Source organism: Bidens hawaiensis, unplaced genomic scaffold, assembly GCF_021521415.1.
Source record: "Bidens hawaiensis isolate Kalapana, Puna unplaced genomic scaffold, B.hawaiensis_p1.1 tig00019804_1, whole genome shotgun sequence".
Lineage (NCBI taxonomy): Eukaryota > Viridiplantae > Streptophyta > Magnoliopsida > Asterales > Asteraceae > Bidens > Bidens hawaiensis.
Genome location: NW_027493008.1, coordinates 339,104 through 361,655, shown reverse-complemented (window position 1 = coordinate 361,655; position 22,552 = coordinate 339,104).

The following is a 22,552-nucleotide window of genomic DNA, read 5'->3' as shown; positions in this document are numbered from 1 at the left end:
CAATTGCAAGAACTCCTCAATAAGGGTTTTATAAGGCCAAGTGTTTCTCCGTGGGGCGCACCGGTGTTATTCGTCAAGAAGAAGGATGGGAGTATGAGAATGTGCATCGACTACAGGGAGTTGAATAAGCTTACGGTGAAGTATAGATATCCGTTACCGCGGATTGATGATCTGTTTGATCAGTTACAAGGTGCTAGTTGGTTCTCGCGAATAGACCTCAGATCGGGCTACCATCAGTTGAAGGTAAAAGAGGCAGACATCCCTAAGACAGCGTTTCGGACGCGGTATGGGCATTACGAGTTCCTTGTGTTGTCGTTTTGCCTCACCAATGCTCCCACAGCATTTGTGGATATGATGAATAGGGTATGCCGACCGATGTTAGACAAGTCGGTTATCGTTTTCATTGACGATATATTAATTTATTCAAAGAGCGAATCTGACCGTGCTGAGCATCTGAGGGAAGTATTAGAAGTTCTGAAGAAGGAGAAATTGTACGCTAAGTTCTCGAAGTGTGCATTTTGGCTGCGAGAGGTACAGTTTTTAGGTCACATAATCAATCCCGTGGGAATTACTGTGGACCCAACTAAGATTGAAGCGATAAAGAATTGGAAGACTCCGCGAAACCCGACTGAGATACGTAGTTTCCTAGGGATAGCTGGCTATTATAGGAGATTCATTCCGGGCTTCTCCAAGATAACCGCACCGTTGACCGGCACGACCCGGAAGACTGTAGTATTCAGTTGGGGTAAACATCAAGAAGAAGCGTTTGAAGAATTGAAGAAAAGACTCACACAGGCTCCAATCATTGTTTTGCCCGATGTTGAAGTAGATTTGGTAGTCTGTACTGATGCTTCATATCAAAGGTTAAGTTGCGTGTTGATGCAATGAGGGAAGGTCATAGCCTATGCGTCTAGACAGCTGAAAGTTCACGAAAGCACATACCCGACGCACGACCTGGAGTTAGCAGCTGTAGTGCATGCTCTCAAGATTTGGAGACATTATTGTATGGTACTAGGTGTACCATTTATACCAATCATAAGAGTTTGAAATACTTCTTCTAGCAGAAAGAGTTGAATATGAGGAAGGGAAGATGGTTAGAACTGATAAAAGATTATGAATGTGACATCAAGTATTTTCAGGGAAAAACTAATGTAGTCGCTGACGCCTTAAGCCGAAAGAACGCAGAAGTTATTGCGACGGTCAAGTCTTACAAACTCACGCCTCCTTACTCCCCTCAACCAAATGGCATAGTGGAACACAAAGGACAATCTAAGATTAAGGAAGTTGAAATTAGAAAGAGTAAACGGCAAAGGACTGAAAAAATCCTTCGGCTCTGACTTCCTTACCTACATTGTAGAAGAGGAACCTCAAACTTACCAACTAGCGGTGAGTTTCTCAGAAGGAACTAAGTGGAGGGAGGCCATCAAAGGTGAGATAGATTCCTATCTTAAAAAATCATACTTGGGAACTAGTGGATCTTCCTCAAGGATGTAAACCACTAGGATATCGATGGATCTTCAAAAAGAAGATGAAACGAGATGGCACCATCGATAAATACAAGGCAAGGTTGGTGATCAAAGGATATAAACAACGAGAAGGTTTAGATTACTTTGATACATATTCGCCAGTTAGGCGAATAACCTCCATCAGGTTGGTGCTTGCATTGCCGCCATTAGAAATTTGGAAGTTCACCAAATGGAGGTGAAAACAGCTTTCTTGAATGAAAATCTGGAGGAAGAGATTTACATGGAACAACCTGAAGGTTTCATAGCCATTGGGCAAGAAAAGAAAGTTTTGTAGAATCTTTGTATGGATTAAAACAAGCTCCAAAGCAATGGCATCAAAAGTTTGATCATGTCATGCTTGATGTCGGGTTCAAAATCAATGAATGTGACAAATGTGTATATGTGAAGGACACATCAGATGGATATGTTATTCTGTGTCTATACGTAGATGATATGCTCATTGCTGGAAGTGATGACAAAATCATAACGTCCACAAAGAACATGCTAAAGGCAAGATTTGACATGAAAGACATGGGTTTTGCGGATGCGATTTTGGGAGTTAAAATCACATTAACCCAAAGTGGACTTGTTTTAAGTCAAGCCCATTACGTGAACAAAATGTCACACCCCAACCTAAGGCGGAAATGCCGGGGCAAGATCCGGTTGCTCACAGCTCGAAGATACTATCATGAATATAAGTGACAATATCTAATTAATTATTTTATTGAAAGAATACACACAATATCCAAATACAACAAATCTATTCAAGTAAATAAATATAACAAGTTTAAATCCATGTTTGTCTTCATTATAACCCTAAGGTCTTTCTAAGTGTCCATGCTTCAACTTCAAGCAACCTACATATGCGTAGAAAACAGAGTTCTCAACAACACATGTTGAGTGAGATGATCACCAATTACGACACAACAAATAATAATATATATAAATAGATAATTGATAAATGCGCAAACCAACCATGTGATAGTAATCAATCAAATCATAACAAAACATGTATATAACCAAATCGCGCTAGTGTGCCAATGAATCGTTGCCAGCGAATCGGGCATTGATTACAATGACTAAAATTGTCGGTTTACCTTTGCCAAGTGAATCGGGCTCCGGTTACTAAGACGGTCGTGTGATCATACTAATGAGAATCTCCAAATGTTGTCAAGTAAACAATTAAACATGTAGCAATTAGCAAATAGCATTCAACTGATATTCACACAATGATTATGTTTGCGATTTTGTGTATATATATATAGGATAGAAAATATGAGTAAGTATGCATATGTGCCAAAAACGTTTGAAAACAATGTATAAAAAGGGGAATGATCAAACTCACCTTAGATTAATGACAAGCGATTAATAAGTGCGATTAACGAGCTATGAATAAGCGAGTCGTCCACTACACATCAAATATTATGAACAAATCAGAATCTGAGATTTTGGGATATAATATAAGTAAAAAAGAACTTGTTTCCGCTGGAATCAATCCAAACGGACGTTTAGAACTCCAGTTATGTTATATTTAAGATTTAAGCGAGCTGGTACTGATCAGAATCCGAACAACGATTTCTGATTCAGGTTTTGGTCGGTAGCCTTAAAATTTTGTTTTGAGAATAAAAGTCTTCTGGACCGAATATTGAATCCGACCAGAAGTATGAGAAAACATTAAGTCAAACTTGTTGACTATTTTGCCCTTTATCGAGTTTTAAACGATTTGACCAGTCAACACTCTTCAACCACCGAAATTGATTGAAGGTTATTGACTAGGGAATATGTATGAATGATTCCTATGTTTACAACTTACCCAGAAAGTGAAAGGATCGATGTGAAACGGAAGTTAAAGGTCCATACGCATGCAAAGTCAAACGAACAAGCATTGTTGCTTCAACGAATAAGCAAAAACCAAAGGGTTTGGTGATGGTCAGAGGTAGGTGATGGCTAGGGGTCTCTCTAGGGTTAGGATACATGTTTGTGGCAGAGAATTATTGTAACATCCATATTTTGAGATAAATAAATAAAATAGAAGTTTATTATTAACTGTGTGTCGTTAGTTTAACTATGTGCGTGTTTATGTTTGGATAAGGTTTGGTTGGAAAAGGGAGTGGGTGGTGGGGCCCTTGGACCCCTATATACATACCCCAACCTCTTCTACATTCCATTTCTTTCCACCATCACACACTCAAGAACACACACACACACTTTCTCTCTATCACCCGAATCCAATCCCGAGCCAAAAGAAGGAAGAACCCCATGTGTAAACGTCATCAAGCACCAAGAAACACGACCAGATCTTCGGGTTTGTCCAGATTTGAACCGAACCCGGAGCAAAAGGTAAGCTTCGACCAAGGGTTAAGTTTTACGGTTAGAATCGACAAGCAAGCCGATGTAATGATAGATCGGGTTGTGAAATGTAAGAAAAACATAAACTTGGTGAGTTTTAACCTCACGGGTGTGTTTAGAAAAAAAAGATGATGTTTGGACCAAGAAAAACATGGGTATACAAAGTTGGTACGACACGAAACCCATAAAAAGAGTAGAATCGGGTCCTAAGGAAGAGTCTCAGAGGAAAATGGCCTTAAAATAGTAAAAATGAAGTAAAAAAAGGGGTTTTTCACATGAAAAAGGGCTTCGCATCGCATGCCATGCGAAATCCAAGAATTTCGCATCGCACGCCATGCGAAGCGAAATCGCATGCGAAGCGAAACCGCATGCGAAGCGAAATCGCATGCGAAGCGAAATTCTCATGTGAAATTCTATGCGAAATCAGCATGCGAAGCGAAATCGCATGCGAAGCGAAATTCTCATGCGAAATCCTATGCGAAATTCCAAGCAAAATTCCATGCGAAATCCCATGCTAAATTCCATGCGAAATGGCCGTGCGAAATTTCATGAAATCCGTTTTCTAATGCATTTTTGAAGAAATCTAGCCAAGGGCTCTGCCCCTTCGACCCTGCTAGGGGGCTGCCGCCCCTAGACCCCGCTACTAGGGGCGCTGCCCCCAGACCCCCGTTAGTTGAGGGTTCCATTGACTTAGACGTAAGCAGTAATAGTTGTAACACCCCGACCGATGGCGGATTATACATCGGGGCGCCACGTATTTGTTTCATTACTCGTGACACTATTTGGGTGTCAATAGTTAATAAATACATTTTCATTGCGCACGCGCAGAACACAATTTCACGAAGTAACATAAAATTAATCATATCATAACTCAAAATATTCAAATAACATAAACTTGTCTTGTTACATTTTAAACTAGGTCCAAAAGAAAAGAAAACATCCTATGTGTCCTCAAGCTTCCAGAAACAGCTACAGCAAACCTGAACATGTGTTAAAATAAAACGTCAACACTTGCGTGTCGGTGAGAAATCAAGTTTAATAGATATAAATAGATAACAATATCTGCGCGCATCATGTGTATAACTGGTGTTCAACAAGGGTGTAATCAGATTGTGATCAAGCCTTAGATCATAGCTCATAGTTCAATCCGTGCTCCCAATTGAGCACAAAAACAAGAAAACTGTGCAAGTGTAAACAAAAGAGAAATCATAAACGATAGTTCTCCCGTGTTCATCTAATGGATCCATGAAAACTGCGGAATAGGCCGACAAGACGGTTGATGATCCACACATACAAATAAACAGCCAAGTCTACGTCCATAACACATGGGGTTTTGCGCGACAAAAGTTCATAAACAAGTTTAAGACTCAAGTTTGTACGAACACATGAACATCCCAAAACATTAAAAATAAAAAGGGATTAGGTACGAGATTACTCACATGTAAACGGTGCGTTGAAAGGTAATGCAAGAACCAACTTTTAAATAAGCACAAGTTAACCTATAAATAAGAGGTTATTGGTTTAACGATTGGTTTTTATGTCTTGAATATATGTAAGTTACTTAAACAAAATATATATATTTACCGAGATCTGGGCAGAACAGAAGAGAAGACGGAGGCAAGAGTGGAGGCGGCTGAGGAATTAGGGCAGAGAGATATGGGGAGTGTTTAAGTGTAGTGTGTGAAGTGTTAAGAAAATAGCTATATTTATAGGCAAACCCTAGGGAACACAATCCCTAGAAAAGAGGAAAAGATCTTATCAAATCAAGCAAAAGATACCAAAAGATATGGAAAGATATGCCGGCAGCTGCAGGGGAACAGGAAAAAGGTCTGACAGGTTACAGGATAAAGCATGGGAGGAGTCAGATAAAACACTGTTCAAGGCATGCAAAAGAAGATTTCAAAAGATTATGTCAGTCACTTTTTCTGTCAACCAATAGGATTGGTGCGCATGCTGCGCCGAAAGTGGCTTTTCGGACAGATGTCGGAACTGACCTAGAGTGCTCAAACAAAAGATAAGATATCAAAAGAATACAGGCAGACCTAAACAGAAGAAAAGACTTAAGGTCTAGCGCGAGAAGATACGAGCGCACGCGCGAGGGCGAAGGCAGACAGAGAAATCCTTAGCGCGCCGTGGGAAGAACTTAAATCCTTAGCGCGTCGCGGGAAGAACTACCATTCTTAGCGCGCTGCGAGAAGAACTACAATTCTTAGCGCGTCGCGGGAAGAACTACAATTCTTAGCGCGTCGCGGGAAGAACTACAATTCTTAGCGCGTCGCGGGAAGAACTACCGTTCTTAGCGCGCTGCGAGAAGAACTAAAATTCTTAGCGCGCTGCGAGAAGAATTCGTCTCGCGTATCGCAGGAACAGCCGGTTTTCACGCAGGCTTCCTTGTAAGGAGTCTGGCGCGTGGAGCTGCGCAGACATCCTTAGGCGGGAAGAACCAAAGGACAAGCAAAGAGTTAAGAGGAAAAGGGGGTTCAAGGCTCAAGGGTTAAGCAGAGGGGCGGGACAGCGACAAGAGAGACAAGGGGGCGGGATGGCGACAAGAAAGACAAGGGGGCGGGACGGCGGAAAGGAAATTATTATTATTAGTAAGTAATATAAAAATATACATATATAATATTTATTTAATGTTAAATTTACAAAGATTAATAATCAAACTTTAAATCATAAAAAGAATCGGATTCGAAAACGGGTACTTGGGTCGGGTCGGATTGGGCAGTTGTCACAGTCTCCCCTACTTTAAGAAATTTCGTCCCGAAATTTAACTCGAAGTAGGTTGCGCAGAGAAAAGGTGCGGGTACTTGATCTTCATCTGATCTTCCCTTTCCCAAGTGAACTCGGCTCCGCGCTTGGACTGCCAACGAACTTTAACAATAGGGATGCGACTGCGCTTGGTTTGCTTTACCTCGCGATCCATAATCTCAACAGGCTTCTCAACGAAATGCATAGAGTCATCAACTTGAACTTCATCAAGTGGTATGTGGAGGTTCTCGTCAGCTAAACATTTCTTGAGATTGGATACATGGAAAGTTGGATGCACATTGCTGAGCGCGGGCGGCAGGTCTAGTTTGTAGGCAACTTTTCCCACCCTCGCAAGAATCTTGAACGGACCAACATAACGAGGCGCAAGCTTACCTTTCTTCCCAAAGCGGACTACACCCTTCCAGGGCGACACTTTGAGGAGAACAAGATCACCAACTAGAAATTCGAGAGGCTTCCGCCTGCGATCTGCGTAACTCTTCTGTCGGTTTCTGGCATTCAGCAGATGATCACGGATCTTGGCGATTTTATCGGTTGTCTCTTGAACTAGTTCAGGTCCTGTGATTTGAACTTCACCCACTTCGTTCCAACAAATCGGGGAACGGCACTTTCGACCGTAAAGTGCTTCAAATGGGGCCATACCGATACTGGAATGATAGTTGTTATTATAAGAGAACTCGACCAGAGGTAGGTGTGAATCCCAATTACCTCCAAAATCAAGAACACAAGATCGAAGCATATCCTCAAGGGTTTGGATGGTTCGCTCAGACTGTCCGTCAGTTTGAGGATGATATGCAGTACTTATGTCCAAACGAGTTCCTAGCGCAGATTGGAGAGATTTCCAAAAGCGAGATATAAAACGGCCATCGCGATCGGATATGATGCTCAAAGGAGTACCATGACGGCAGACAATTTCCTTGACATAAAGATGCGCAAGTTGTTCAACACGGTAGGTTTCACGAATGGGCAGAAAGTGGGCAGATTTGGTCAATCGATCCACTATTACCCAAATGCTATCATGTTTGCTTGCGGTCAAGGGTAACTTGGTGATAAAGTCCATTGCTATACTTTCCCATTTCCAAGTAGGAATTTCAGGTTGTTCGAGCAAACCAGATGGGCGTTGATGTTCAGCTTTTACCTTAGAACAAGTTAGGCATTTAGCTACGAACACAGCGATATCCTTTTTCATACCAGGCCACCAATAAGAAAGGCGCAAATCTTTGTACATTTTGTCAGCACCAGGATGAACTGAATACCGAGATTTGTGCGCTTCACTCAGGAGGACAGTGCGAAGATTCTCATCATTGGGAATCCAGATGCGATTGAGATAGCAGAGGATTACACTCAGATTAGGGACAAAATGCGCTTCCGCGCCACACGCTAACTCGGCGCGAAGGTTGCCATTGCTGATCGATGCGTGCTGCGCGTCACGAATGCGTGATTCAAGATTACTTTGAATCGGCGCGAAGTGAAGCTGCGTGCGCGGCAAGATACAGTTAAGTTGGCTGGGTTTTCGGCTGAGCGCATCGGCTACCACATTAGCCTTTCCAGGGTGATATCGGATCTCACAATCGTAATCGCTGATGAGTTTGTTCCATCGGCGTTGTCTCATGTTAAGTTCCTTTTGATCAAAAATGTGCTGAAGGCTTTTATGGTCGGTGTAAAGGATACACTTAGTACCATAGAGGTAGTGTCTCCAGATTTTTAAGGCAAATACAACTGCACCAAGTTCGAGATCGTGAGTCGTATAATTCTTTTCGTGAATTTTGAGTTGCCTTGACGCGTAAGCGATAACCTTGCCTCGTTGCATAAGTACACAACCGAGACCTTGGTTGGAGGCATCACAATACACGACAAAATCATCATTACCCTCAGGTAACGCTAGAACAGGAGCTTCGCACAACAATTGCTTGAGCTTCAGAAAGGCTTCTTCTTGCTTCGAGCCCCAAATATATGGTTTGCCTTTGTGCGTTAAAGCTGTTAAAGGCAAAGCGATCTTTGAGAAGTTCGAAATAAATCGCCGGTAGTAACCAGCTAAGCCCAAAAAGGAACGGATTTCGGTAGGAGTGGACGACGTAATCCAGTTCTTGATTGCTTCAATCTTGGATGGGTCGACATGAATACCCATCTTGTTTACAACATGACCAAGAAACTGTACTTCATCCGACCAAAACTCACACTTGGAGAGTTTGGCAAAGAGTTGCTCGGTTCGAAGCTTTTGCAACACCAACCAAAGATGTTGCTCATGCTCGGCCTTGGTTTTAGAATACACCAGAACATCATCGATAAACACGATCACGAATCGGTCCAAGAAAGGCCTACACACCCGATTCATTAGATCCATGAAAACGGCGGGTGCGTTGGTTAAACCGAAGGACATGACCAAGAATTCAAAATGACCATAGCGGGTTCGAAAAGCAGTCTTGGGAATATCCTCTTCGCGGATACGCAACTGGTGATAGCCAGAACGGAGATCGATCTTGGAGAAACAAGAGGCACCTTGGAGTTGATCAAAGAGGTCGTCAATACGCGGTAAGGGATACCGGTTCTTAATGGTGAGCTTGTTCAGCTCGCGGTAATCAATACACATGCGAAACGTACCATCTTTCTTTTTAACGAACAACACCGGAGCACCCCAGGGCGAAGAGCTAGGGCGAATGAATCCTTTAGCGGTCAACTCTTGGAGTTGACTTGCCAATTCTTGCATTTCAGCGGGTGCAAGACGATAAGGAGATTTGGCTACGGGGGATGCGCCAGGGACAAGATCAACACGAAACTCGACTTCCCGAGCGGGAGGTAAACCAGAAAGATCATCGGGAAAGACTTCAGGAAAGTCACGCACGATGGGGATTTCAGAAAGTTTCTTCCTTCCTTCATCGGGTTTGACCACATGGGCTAAGAATGCAACACATTTCTTCCGCAAAAGTCTTCGGGCTTCAGTGCATGACATTAGTTTAAGACCGTTAGATGGTTTCTCGCCGTAGATATGCAGATCACCATTTTCTCGAGGAATGCGAATCATCTTTTTGGCGCAAATAACTTCGGCGCGATTTTGCGAGAGCCAGTCCATACCGATAATAACATCAAAGCTTCCAAGCGGCATAGGAATGAGGTCGATTAGAAAATCGTTTTCGTTAAGGTTAAGCGTACAATCTTTGATCACGGAGTTTATTAAAATAGTTTCACCATTAGCCAATTCAACTGAAAAGTTTTCGTTTAAGTTTACTCGCGGTCGCGCAAGTTTTTGCTCAAAAGCGCGAGAAATAAAACTTCTATCGGCGCCAGTATCAAAAAGTATGGATGCATATTGTCCGTTAAGTAAAAATGTACCATTAACCACGTCATTATTCGCTTGCGCTTGGTGCGCGGTTATATTAAAAGCTCGTCCGCGCGTCACTTGGTTTGAAATTTGGTTAACCGGATTAGCTTACATAATTTGTACTTGCAGTCTTGGGCACGCGTTCCGGAAATGACTGGGGTCACCGCAGTTATAGCACGACCTGGGTCGTGGATTAGGGTATGTTGGTTGTGGGTTTAGCGGGTAAGTTGGTGGTGTTTGCGCGATTGGGTTGGAGGGAAGGACTCTACAGTTCTCAGCAGTGTGACCAGTACGGCCACATCGGTTACATTGTCGGCACGGGACTTGAGGTGGGTGGTGAAGTCTACAGGTTGGACAAAAGGGTTGGTTTCCTGTGTAGGGTTTCTTATTTGGCGGGGCAGGGAGTGCTGGATTGGTTAAGGCATAGTTATGGACTACAGGAGGTGTTGGGTAGGTCGACAGTGGGTTAGGCGCGTAAACTGGAGGTTGGTAGGTGGGTTGCTGGACAATGGGCGGGTTGGTAAGCGCATAGGCTTTGCGCCTGCGCTTGAGGTTGTTACGGTTTGAGGGTTCTGGCTTGGTTTCTGTTGGTTCTGGGACAGTCTTGGTGGGTTTGGTCTTCTCAGCTCCCCGCAGGAACAGGGTTCCTGCCCTGACATGGTTGTCGCTGAGCACAGCGGCCAACTCGATGGCGTCAGAGAGGGTTAGTGGGTTCCTGGCCCATACAGAATCTTGGATTTCCATGGGGAGACCCCCAAGGAACTTCTCGATGGCTCGGCGGGAAGGGGTAACTAGGTGTGGGACAAGCAAGCTTAGTTCGTGGAAGCGCGTCGCGTACTCGCGCGCTTCGCCACTGTACTGTTTCAGGTTCCAAAACTCTTCCTCCAGGCGCTTTACTTCGTTGGGAGGGCAGAACTCTCGCGTCAAGATTTCCTTGAATTCCTCCCAAAGCATGCTAGAAGCAGCCCCTGCGCCACGCGCATGAGCTACTCCGTTCCACCATGTAAGCGCCCTTGATTCCAGGACACTAGAGGCGTATAAGGTTCGTCGGTCTGGAGGGCATTGGGTATGGAGGAAAGTGTTTTCAATTTTCTCGAGTCACTGGAGCATTACGGTGGCTCCTTCAAGTCCTGTGAATTTCGGAGGATTACCCGCATTGAAGGATTTAATATTGTATCCGGAGGGGTTGGGATTATTTTGGTTTAAGGCTTGGGCTATCGCGGCGGCCATTTCCTGGGAACGTTGCTGTCTACGCCTGCGCGCAGCCTCTCTCCTCTGATAACGAGCTGATAGCGGAGGCATTCTATAAAAGTTTTAGTTTTTGTTAATATCTTGGTATAGGAAATCGTTTTAGCGCATAGTATACCGTCGTAAAGCTTGTTTCGTGAAGTAAAATGCTAGCAAATTTTGAAGTAAAATATAAATTTAGATGCAAACTTAATACAGTAATGAATTCGAATTGAAAATCGACCATTCATGCATCACCATGACTTTCCGAATTCTCAATTTAAAATATCGAGTAAATGAATATTGGAGATTGACAATTCATGTATCACCATGACTTTTCAAATCTTCAATTTAAAACATAAAGTTAATGGTAATTGAAAATCAACTATTCATGTACCACCATGACTTCTCGGATTTTCAATCCCCTCAACAAACGAATATACAAGTAAAGAAATAAATTGAAATTTAATAAAAATCGAAAGATCGCGAATAAACCATGAAATCAAGTGCTGCGTAAGCGCAAGCATATTTTATAAATATCGAGTAAATAACAATTAGCGCGCAAACATGAGATATTTCTCATGCGCGAAAAGGGACTCTTAGGTATTCTAGGTCGTTACGTCTAACCACCTATCCTAAAGTCACGGAGCTCTGATACCAATCTGTAACACCCCGACCGATGGCGGATTATACATCGGGGCGCCACGTATTTGTTTCATTACTCGTGACACTATTTGGGTGTCAATACTTAATAAATACATTTTCATTGCGCACGCGCAGAACACAATTTCACGAAGTAACATAAAATTAATCATATCATAACTCAAAATATTCAAATAACATAAACTTGTCTTGTTACATTTTAAACTAGGTCCAAAAGAAAAGAAAACATCCTATGTGTCCTCAAGCTTCCAGAAACAGCTACAGCAAACCTGAACATGTGTTAAAATAAAACGTCAACACTTGCGTGTCGGTGAGAAATCAAGTTTAATAGATATAAATAGATAACAATATATGCGCGCATCATGTGTATAACTGGTGTTCAACAAGGGTGTAATCAGATTGTGATCAAGCCTTAGATCATAGCTCATAGTTCAATCCGTGCTCCCAATTGAGCACAAAAACAAGAAAACTGTACAAGTGTAAACAAAAGAGAAATCATAAACGATAGTTCTCCCGTGTTCATCTAATGGATCCATGAAAACTGCGGAATAGGCCGACAAGACGGTTGATAATCCACACATACAAATAAACAGCCAAGTCTACGTCCATAACACATGGGGTTTTGCGCGACAAAAGTTCATAAACAAGTTTAAGGCTCAAGTTTGTACGAACACATGAACATCCCAAAACATTAAAAATAAAAAGGGATTAGGTACGAGATTACTCACATGTAAACGGTGCGTTGAAAGGTAATGCAAGAACCAACTTTTAAATAAGCACAAGTTAACCTATAAATAAGAGGTTATTGGTTTAACGATTGGTTTTTATGTCTTGAATATATGTAAGTTACTTAAACAAAATATATATATTTACCGAGATCTGGGCAGAACAGAAGAGAAGACGGAGGCAAGAGTGGAGGCGGCTGAGGAATTAGGGCAGAGAGATATGGGGAGTGTTTAAGTGTAGTGTGTGAAGTGTTAAGAAAATAGCTATATTTATAGGCAAACCCTAGGGAACACAATCCCTAGAAAAGAGGAAAAGATCTTATCAAATCAAGCAAAAGATACCAAAAGATATGGAAAGATATGCCGGCAGCTGCAGGGGAACAGGAAAAAGGTCTGACAGGTTACAGGATAAAGCATGGGAGGAGTCAGATAAAACACTGTTCAAGGCATGCAAAAGAAGATTTCAAAAGATTATGTCAGTCACTTTTTCTGTCAACCAATAGGATTGGTGCGCATGCTGCGCCGAAAGTGGCTTTTCGGACAGATGTCGGAACTGACCTAGAGTGCTCAAACAAAAGATAAGATATCAAAAGAATACAGGCAGACCTAAACAGAAGAAAAGACTTAAGGTCTAGCGCGAGAAGATACGAGCGCACGCGCGAGGGCGAAGGCAGACAGAGAAATCCTTAGCGCGCCGTGGGAAGAACTTAAATCCTTAGCGCGTCGCGGGAAGAACTACCATTCTTAGCGCGCTGCGAGAAGAACTACAATTCTTAGCGCGTCGCGGGAAGAACTACAATTCTTAGCGCGTCGCGGGAAGAACTACAATTCTTAGCGCGTCGCGGGAAGAACTACCGTTCTTAGCGCGCTGCGAGAAGAACTAAAATTCTTAGCGCGCTGCGAGAAGAATTCGTCTCGTGTATCGCAGGAACAGCCGGTCTTCACGCAGGCTTCCTTGTAAGGAGTCTGGCGCGTGGAGCTGCGCAGAAATCCTTAGGCGGGAAGAACCAAAGGACAAGCAAAGAGTTAAGAGGAAAAGGGGGTTCAAGGCTCAAGGGTTAAGCAGAGGGGCGGGACGGCGACAAGAGAGACAAGGGGGCGGGATGGCGACAAGAAAGACAAGGGGGCGGGACGGCGGAAAGGAAATTATTATTATTAGTAAGTAATATAAAAATATACATATATAATATTTATTTAATGTTAAATTTACAAAGATTAATAATCAAACTTTAAATCATAAAAAGAATCGGATTCGAAAACGGGTACCTGGGTCGGGTCGGATTGGGCAGTTGTCACAATAGTAATGGATAATTGACACGCGTAATGTGTTGTATAGTTAGCTGTGCACAGCTAAGGAAGGACATTACCATTAACGGCGAGAGAAACCGACATCAAGTAAGTTCTAGCCCCATTTCTCTTTAAATGTTTTCGGGGGTTGTGTGCATACTTGTAAGACTAGTAATATATATGCGTTTATGATTAATATGAATGATTGTTGCTAGAATGAAAGAAAGTTGTAAGAACTTGCATGTGCCTAGCTGTTAACTTAACGTGATTGAAAGAGTAAAGTAAGAATGTGATGTAAGGGTCGGGGTGACAGACCCTTATAATACATGGGCAAGAATAGTAAGAGTCTGATGTAAGAGTCAGGGTGACAGGCCCCTATAATACCTGGGCAAGAATAGAGTGGCCGACTCTATGATATCGGTGCAAGAGGTCGGGTGGCAGACCCTTATAATATCTGTGCAAGAGGTCGGGTGGCAGACCCTTATAATATCTGCGCAAGAATGTAAGAATAATTGTATGATTGTAAGAAAGTATAAAAATATTGTAAGAATAGTGCAAGAAATGTTTGGTTGTAAATAAAAGAACGTGTAAGAATAATCCTGTAACTTGTTAAACTAGAACTCACTCAACGTAGCTGACTTTTAGTATGCACGCAGGTGAGTAGGATGAGGCAGGTTGCTTAAGGTGGAACACGTGGCAAATGGATGAAGACTGGCATCAAAGACGGAAGATTCACGTGTCATTTATGTTATTGTTTAAGACTTAATGTATTTTGTTAAGACAAGTACTTATGTTATGTAAGAATTTTTAATATTAAGTATTTCGCGAAAAGTTTTTAATTAACTCTGATTTTAGAACTGTGTTTATGAGTAAATCCAACACCAAAGTAGGGCTACCTGGGATGGGACCCTACAATTATGATGTGTTTATATAGAGATTACAAAAACGAACTATATTGGAAAAATTTACTCGTTTAAGTAACAAAATACGATTTTAATGAGAATACCGATGTAATATAACAAAGATTTCGTGATTTATCAGTAATTTAAGAACATGGACTTGTATTTTAGTTATAATCCTTTTCTTGGACCTTAATTTACCCGATTTATGCCAAAAATAAGCGATTTGGATGCTAAAAACAAATTAGGAAACAAAATAAGCTATTTAATGAGAAAATCTAGTACAATAACTAACAAAATTTGGCTTGGACACCAACAAAAACGAAATTGGACCAGCTATAACATTTCTTGGAGTTTAAGTTTTGTTAATTTAATCGAAAATAGGAAAGAATTGGCAAAACTAGTCCGTGTAGTTCCCGAAAATGCGATTCTTAGCCGTTTTATAAGCGATTTTAAAGGTTTCTAAGGGCTATTTGGCATAATTGAAATCAAAGGTATAGCTAAGGGCTATTTGGCATAATTGAAAGCGATGAAATTATAAAATAAGTTAAACCAAGTTAAATACCAATAAATACAAGGTTTAAATAGTTTGGAAGATCCAAATTACATTCCCGAATTGATTTAAACTTAAACGAATAAAAATACAAAAAATCCGAGATGTTACAGTCTTCCTGTAATGCCCGTAAATTTTGTTAATCGGCTCGATCGTTAATAAATGTTTGTCAAAAAAAAAGCCGGGGTTTCATCTTTCTAATTTGGAGCCTTGTAATACGTTTTAAAAGTCCGTTTATCCATCCTTTTTCCCAAACATCCCCTCTCATAACTTAAAGTATTATATTAGTATGTAGCACCCGACATTTTCGTTTAACGGCGTGCACGTTGTAGAGTTTGTATATTTATCGGATTTGAACCGGCTTACTTCGGGGACCTCCTTGTCATACCCGTAAGTTAAATTAATTAACTTTCCACTCAGGTTGTTTCACCTTTCTTATATGAGGGACTAGAATGTAACTTGTTGTTTTATTTCATAAAAGAAAACCCTAGCCCCCTCCCTTTTGGCCGATCGCAAGAGAGCAGCAGCAGCAGGGGTTCTTTTTCCTTTTTCCAGCCACAATCTAAGTACAAAACTCATATTCAAGGTTAGTCCAATGTTCCTATTGGTCTTCTACACCTTAATTGATCATATTAACGCGCATATTGGTCGTTAGGGTTGAGTTTTGGTTAAAACGATTTCTGACAGATTCGTACTCATTTATTGTTCGGTCTGTAACTCGATGAAAATATATTGTTTTTTGGTCGATTCTTGTTCTATGATGTTCTTCTTTGATTCTAGTTTCCAGAAAGGTATAATGCGTAATTTTTGGATGAGATTTGAATGCTTTTTATGATTTTATAAGATCGAGTGTCAAAGCTGATGCGGGATGACGGATTCTGGTCTGTCTTCCCGACATCATAACTCTTTTTCGACAAGTCCAAATTGATTGGTTCCACTTCTGGAAGTTAATATTTTGATTTAGGAACCAAACCCAATTGGAATCGTTTAAAAATAAAAACCATTTTGTTGCGCACTGAAGTAGCTGCACATACCTTTCTGTGTTGGAGGAATTTTTATGATTTTTGTGTCCACTAGAAAAATATAATAAAAATATTTTGATAAACCTAAGACATTTAAAGGTCCGGTAAAAATTTAATAATTTATTTCAAAAGTTATCCTATGTAATTAAATGCATCTTCGCATGCTAAAATCTGCACGTTTTACTTGTTATTGATCGATAAGTTCGTTTTAGGCTTAACCGGTGGATGTTCAATTGTGTTCTTGTCGGGGCTGTAAGACGTGAGTCTTTACACCAACATCTTCCTAGGTATGTCTAGTATTACATACTTTAAAATCATGTCCTTTGGTGTTTGTTTGTTTGGTCAACTAGTTGTAGTTTGAAAGATTGTTTTCGGTTGGCTAGAATAGTGTTTTGTTGCGTTTAACGCGAGAGATGAAGTAGGTGATGACCAATTCAGTTCGGATAGTTTCGGATTAATGTACGGGCTGAATTGGTTGTCGGTTACTCAAACGGGTCGGTACAACGCGCATTCGCGTTTATTGATTAGTCGGTGCGTTGTGCTTGCGAGTTACCGACCCATTTGACTCCTGTAGCGTCGTGTGGACTTGTTGGATGTGAATTTATCATATTGGGTCCACACGGGGCTGAGTTGGATGTTAATTGCCTAAACGACTATTAAACGCGCGTGTTAGTTTCACCTAGTGCTTCCGGGGGTAATTTGGGAATTCTTTACTCTCGAGAGTATCTAAGGGTCGTGTTGGTAAACTTAAGGCCCCGGGGGGGGGGCCTGTTATGATTGAGTTTGATGAGGTCGAGGCTTTAAGTAACTCGAACCATGTTAGAATGCCTCGTAGGATAAACGAGTCGATTCGGTACCGTTAGTAATTATTGTTCGTAATCCAACAGGCTTTTGAGTTGTGGGAGTACTTAAGGGTCCTCTAGCCCGTTGTGATTGTGTGCCTTGTGTCAGGTGAGTTCATGATGCCCTTTTAATCTTTTTTACGTTTTGGGCTAGCATACACAGCCTATTACAAATTTTACCCGATTTTAATCGCTTAAAACTATTTGGATGGTATTACATGGTCTTATTCGTGATTGTGCATTTTGAAAGCTATGTTTGAATTATTTTCTATGCCTTGGGATATTTTAGACTCATTTATGGTCTTATATTCCTTAAGGTTACATACATTATTTATGGTCTAGGCTCAAGGATACTATTAGGCCTAGTATTAATTCCTAGATTATCCATTATTTATGGATTGGATGTGATGATATGGTTTGGTTGAATGCTTGAATAAGATGTTGGTAAGTGTGTTTGTGGATGTGTATGTGTGGCTAAACAGTAACCGGGTCAAATATATTACTCGGGGAAGACCCGGGGTGAGGAGGCCCGTGTTGCATGTTTATGTCCCGGCGGGTCAAATATATTACTTGGGGATGATCCGAGGTTAGGAGGCCCGCCGTCCTGCTAAACCGTGGTTGGGTCAAATATATTACTTGGGAAAGACCCGGGGTGAGGAGGCCCGTATCACGTGTTTAGGTATGTTAAACCGTGACCGAGTCAAATATATTACTCGGGGATGACCCGGGGTGAGGAGGCTCGTGTTGCGTGACTTTTGTATTATTAAACTGTGATCGAGTCAAATATATTACTTGGGGATGACCCGGGGTGAGGAGGCTCGTGTTGCATGATTTTGTTGGTTTTTGTTAAACTGCGGCCGAGTCAAATATATTACTCGGGGAAGACCCGAGGTGAGGAGACCCGTGTTGTGTGTTTGATGAAGAAAAGATGTTTAATGTTTTATTTACTTATGATTTGATCAAGAAGAGTTATTTATTATTTTATTTACCTATGACTTGACCAAGGAAAGTTATATATCTAATTACTTATGATTTCTCCTACATTTTATTCTAATGGAGTTAAATTGTTTATTGGATGTTACTTATAGAAAAGTTGAACTCACTCAGCTCAAGCTGACTTTGTGTGTATATTAGGTTGATTTTCAGGTTGAGGATTGGAGATTACCGCTTGGACGTGCTGGAGACTACTCGGACGGTTGAAGGCATATCTAGTAGAAGAATTAATAATGCAAACTGCTTCTTTTAATTTATTACTATAAGCATTTAAATCTTGGTTTTGGGTACTTTTCCCTGGTTTTTGGGGATTTTGATGTTTATTATTCCGCTGTGTATTACTCTGAACTGATTTTAATAAGATGAACATGTTTGGTTTTAAATTTTTGAGAATTTTCGGATATGATTACCAACTGTAGGATTCCCGAGGTTCGGGGTCTTACACTCCCCTACTTTAGGGAATTTCATCCCGAAATTAAGGAAAACTAGAACACTATCATTTTTGAAAATAATTAAACTTTTAAGTAAAATATCATAACATAGAACTTCTAATAATCGAAGCAACACTTCAAATGACAATCCGATAAGGGCACTTATATATAGGATGTACCAGCGGCGTATCTACCATGTCCTTATAATCTCATCATTCGTACTGTTACCCAAGCTATATTAGGTTCTAAATCATGACGCACAATTGTACATATTATGATTTCCATAAGAGGACTTGAATAATTATGTCCCGGACCATAATTACTCTCATCGTCGGATGGTCCGCATAACTCGTTCCATCATGTGGGTTATAACACATTTAAAACCATCATGTTGAAAGAAACAAACGTTTGATAACTTTAAATATAAATTCAAGAGATACTTATTAAATGTTCGGGTTGGATTAATAAAACTAGGTGATTTCTATTATATCTTTTGATTAGGAAAGTTACAAATTTTGGAGATTAAAATGGATTTCTTGACATTTGAAATGAATTATGATGATCGAGAATAATCAAAGAGTAGAATATGAAGTTAACCGTGATAGATAAAGGAACTTGATTCATGAGATTGTATGCGTAAAAGTTTAATTTATAACAAATCTTAAGATCGAGAGTATAAATTTAAACGAAAATTTTGATGAGTCGAGTTTAGTTAATTTGAGAACTTTTGAGATTAAAGAGAAGTTAATGTAAGTCATAGCTTTTCAAGTTGGTGATTTTGAGATTAGATTAATTCGATTAAGATATTCTAAAATATTATAATAGTTAATAATTAATAATTTAAATATTAATGATAGTGCAAAAATATACATATTTGAATTTAATTGTTATTAGACTAAACTGAGAAGCAGATATTCCCGAATCACCGAGATATTCGTATTCCAATTAAATCTTTAAAATTAGATAAAATATAAAGAGGATAATTGTAGATATTAAATTAGATTAACTTGGGAATTCGTAGATTTTTTTTCAATGTGTATCAAAAATCAAAGTAGGGAATTAAAACATTTACGAACCAACGTTTAGTTTCAAATAACGATTTAATCAATAAATAAGTGAGTGATGAATTTTAATGGGAATTTACCAAAAAGTCAATTGATATAAGGCTAAATATATATAAATCCCTTGTATATTTAATATAATATTTTATTAGTTTTTGTTTGGTTTTAATTAGAATTTGTATATTACTAATTTATTTTAATATTTTAGGTTCCGTGTTTCAATCATGTCGAAAAGAGGGCGAAAATAAGCAAAATGGGAGAAGGCCCGTCGTGCGGCACTTTGGGCGCAGTTTTCTAGAATCTTCTACAAATACCAAGTCTATAGGCTAAGATTTCTAGAATCTTCTACAAGTATTAAATTTATGGTCTCAGATTTCCAAAATCTTCTACTAATTTTAAGTTTATGGGCCTTGAAAGTCTATATAAACACTCATAAACTTAACCCTAATCATAACTTGAATACCCTAGACGGCTTGGAAGAATTTAGGAGCTCAATAGGTGATCTTTTGGAGGGTTTGAAGGCAAGGAATCATCCGGTGACGTGCTTATTATTCAAGGATGAAAACCACGGGTTTTATTACCTTTAATCTTCCGTTCTTATTTATTTTTGCCTTGATTTCCTTTATTATCGCTTTGTTTGATTTTATTATGCTAGGCTAAATATTATAGACTGCCTAGGCTTATGATGAACCTCTGTTAATGTTTGATTCTGACTTGAGATTTATTTATCGTTATGGTTTATGAAATAGTAAAAGGTTTAATTATATTAAATTGATGCATGTGTGTGCTTAGGATTGTTTGTTGAGTTTTATTATTCCATAGTTGCCTTGATTATAGTTTGTCATTATGATTGGTTGCTATTAGGTCATCTACTTTGTGTTTTTGACTATTTTATGATTGATTTCGAATAAGATCATAGGAATAATATTATTTAATTAAATAAACCTAAGTGTGCTGCTAACCTAAATATCTGTAAGGTGATAGGTTATTGATAGATCTTTATTATTTAATCTTGCTAGATTTAGTTCTTCGTAAGGAGTCCGTCTAGGTTTGATTATTTATTATTGTCTATCGAGTCAATTGAATATATTAGACTGCCTTTGATTTCCGCGCTGTAAGGTAGGATTTCGTTTAAAGGAACTAGTTTGTAATTAATTAGGTGACCGTAAGGAAACTTGATTTTTAATACTGGTGTGCGTTAAAACTTATTAGAAACCCATAGGTGTCTCTTAAGAAGGGTCAGGGGTCCTGTTCGGGTTTTCTCTTAAGCGTCTATTTTACGATCCCAGTTTCATAACTAAATATTCTCCCGGTTAATTGATAACTGAAACTTAGGGGGATTCTAGCCTAGGTGGTTGTTCGTCATCATCTGAATTAAGACCAAGTTCTAAGTTTAGTCTACTTTAGTTTTTCTTAATTAGTTTAAATTAGTTTAAAATTAGTTTATTAGTAAAACCCCCTAAAACAAACAATAAATAAATAAGTCATGTCTGTAGTTGAGTCTAGTTAGCTAGTAAACGTAATTAAAAGAGTCTCGTGGGGTTCGATATCCGAACTTACTTAGCTGTACTAGAGTCGATCGGTTCACTTGCCGTTTAGTAGTTTTAGTTAACTTAAAGAATTTATTATTTAGTGTCTAGATTAACGTAATTTTAGTTAATAATATTAAATTACTTTAAGCATATCAAGTTTTTGGCGCCGTTGCCGGGGACTCTTGGTGATTGCGTTATTAGCTTTGATTAGACTTACTTGCTACATACGTGCTATTTGTATTTTGTTTTATGTTTTTTTAGTCGTAGGAGTTAGGTTAATATAGTTTTATTTAGGAGTCTTTTAGTAGGAATGTACTTCGTTTTCTTTATTTTGAGTCGTAGGAGTCTAATTGTCTGTGTTTTTTTATTTCTTTTGAGTCTCGTAAGTATGTGTGAGATTTGTGGTGGACCCCATTTTACGCTTATATGTCCACAATATGTGGGGTGTTTATCACATTATTATGCTAACCCTCCTATGCAGCCGCAACAAAATTTTTTGCAGGGGCCTCCTTCGTATTATTATGATGATCTATATCAGCAGCCTTAGCATTATCAGGGTCAATTTGATGGTCAGTATTCTAATAACAACCTTGTTGAGAATAGTTTGTCCGAGAGTAGTATGAAGAATTTAGAGAATATGATGGCTCAATATCTGGCTTCAGATTCCCAACAGAAGTTAGCTGAGCAGGACATCATCTTGAAAAATCAGCAGAGCGTTATTACAGATCTCCAACGTATAATAGAAAGCATTACTAGGAGATTCGAAGAAAAGGAGGAAGAAGAAAAGAGATCAAAGTTATTGTAGTATGTTGACCTGTCAAATGAAGGGATCACTCAAGTAACGGAGACGAAAATGGACGATGAAGTCCCACCTCCAGTTCCACAAATTGCTGTTGCTAATTACTGGAGTGACTCTGATGATGAAATAGAGGAAGAAGAGTTGGCTGCTTATCAGAGGTCTTTAGTGAAGAAAGAAGAGATAGAGGAGGAAGTGGATTTGGGAGATTCACTTGAGTTAATGTTTGGTGTTGAAGAAGAGATAGAGGAGGAAGTGGATTTGGTAGAATCACTTGATTTGATGTTTGGTGTTGAGAAAGAGGCTGAGAATAAGTTGTGTGAGGTGGATGAGTTTTTGGATTTGGAGTTAGAAGGGTTGCCCGAGTACGATGAAATAGGTGAGTTCGATTCGGAGGGTGACTTAGCATTTTTTGAATCCCTACTAGAAGATATAGAAGTGGTGGTAGTGGAAGAGCATCAAAACTGGCCCGTGACACTTATAATAAATGTCGCTCATAAATCAAAACCACGGGAGAAGGCGAAGATAAGAGCATCTGCGAACCAGAATAATTTGCAAGTCAGAAAATGGTCTACAGGAAAG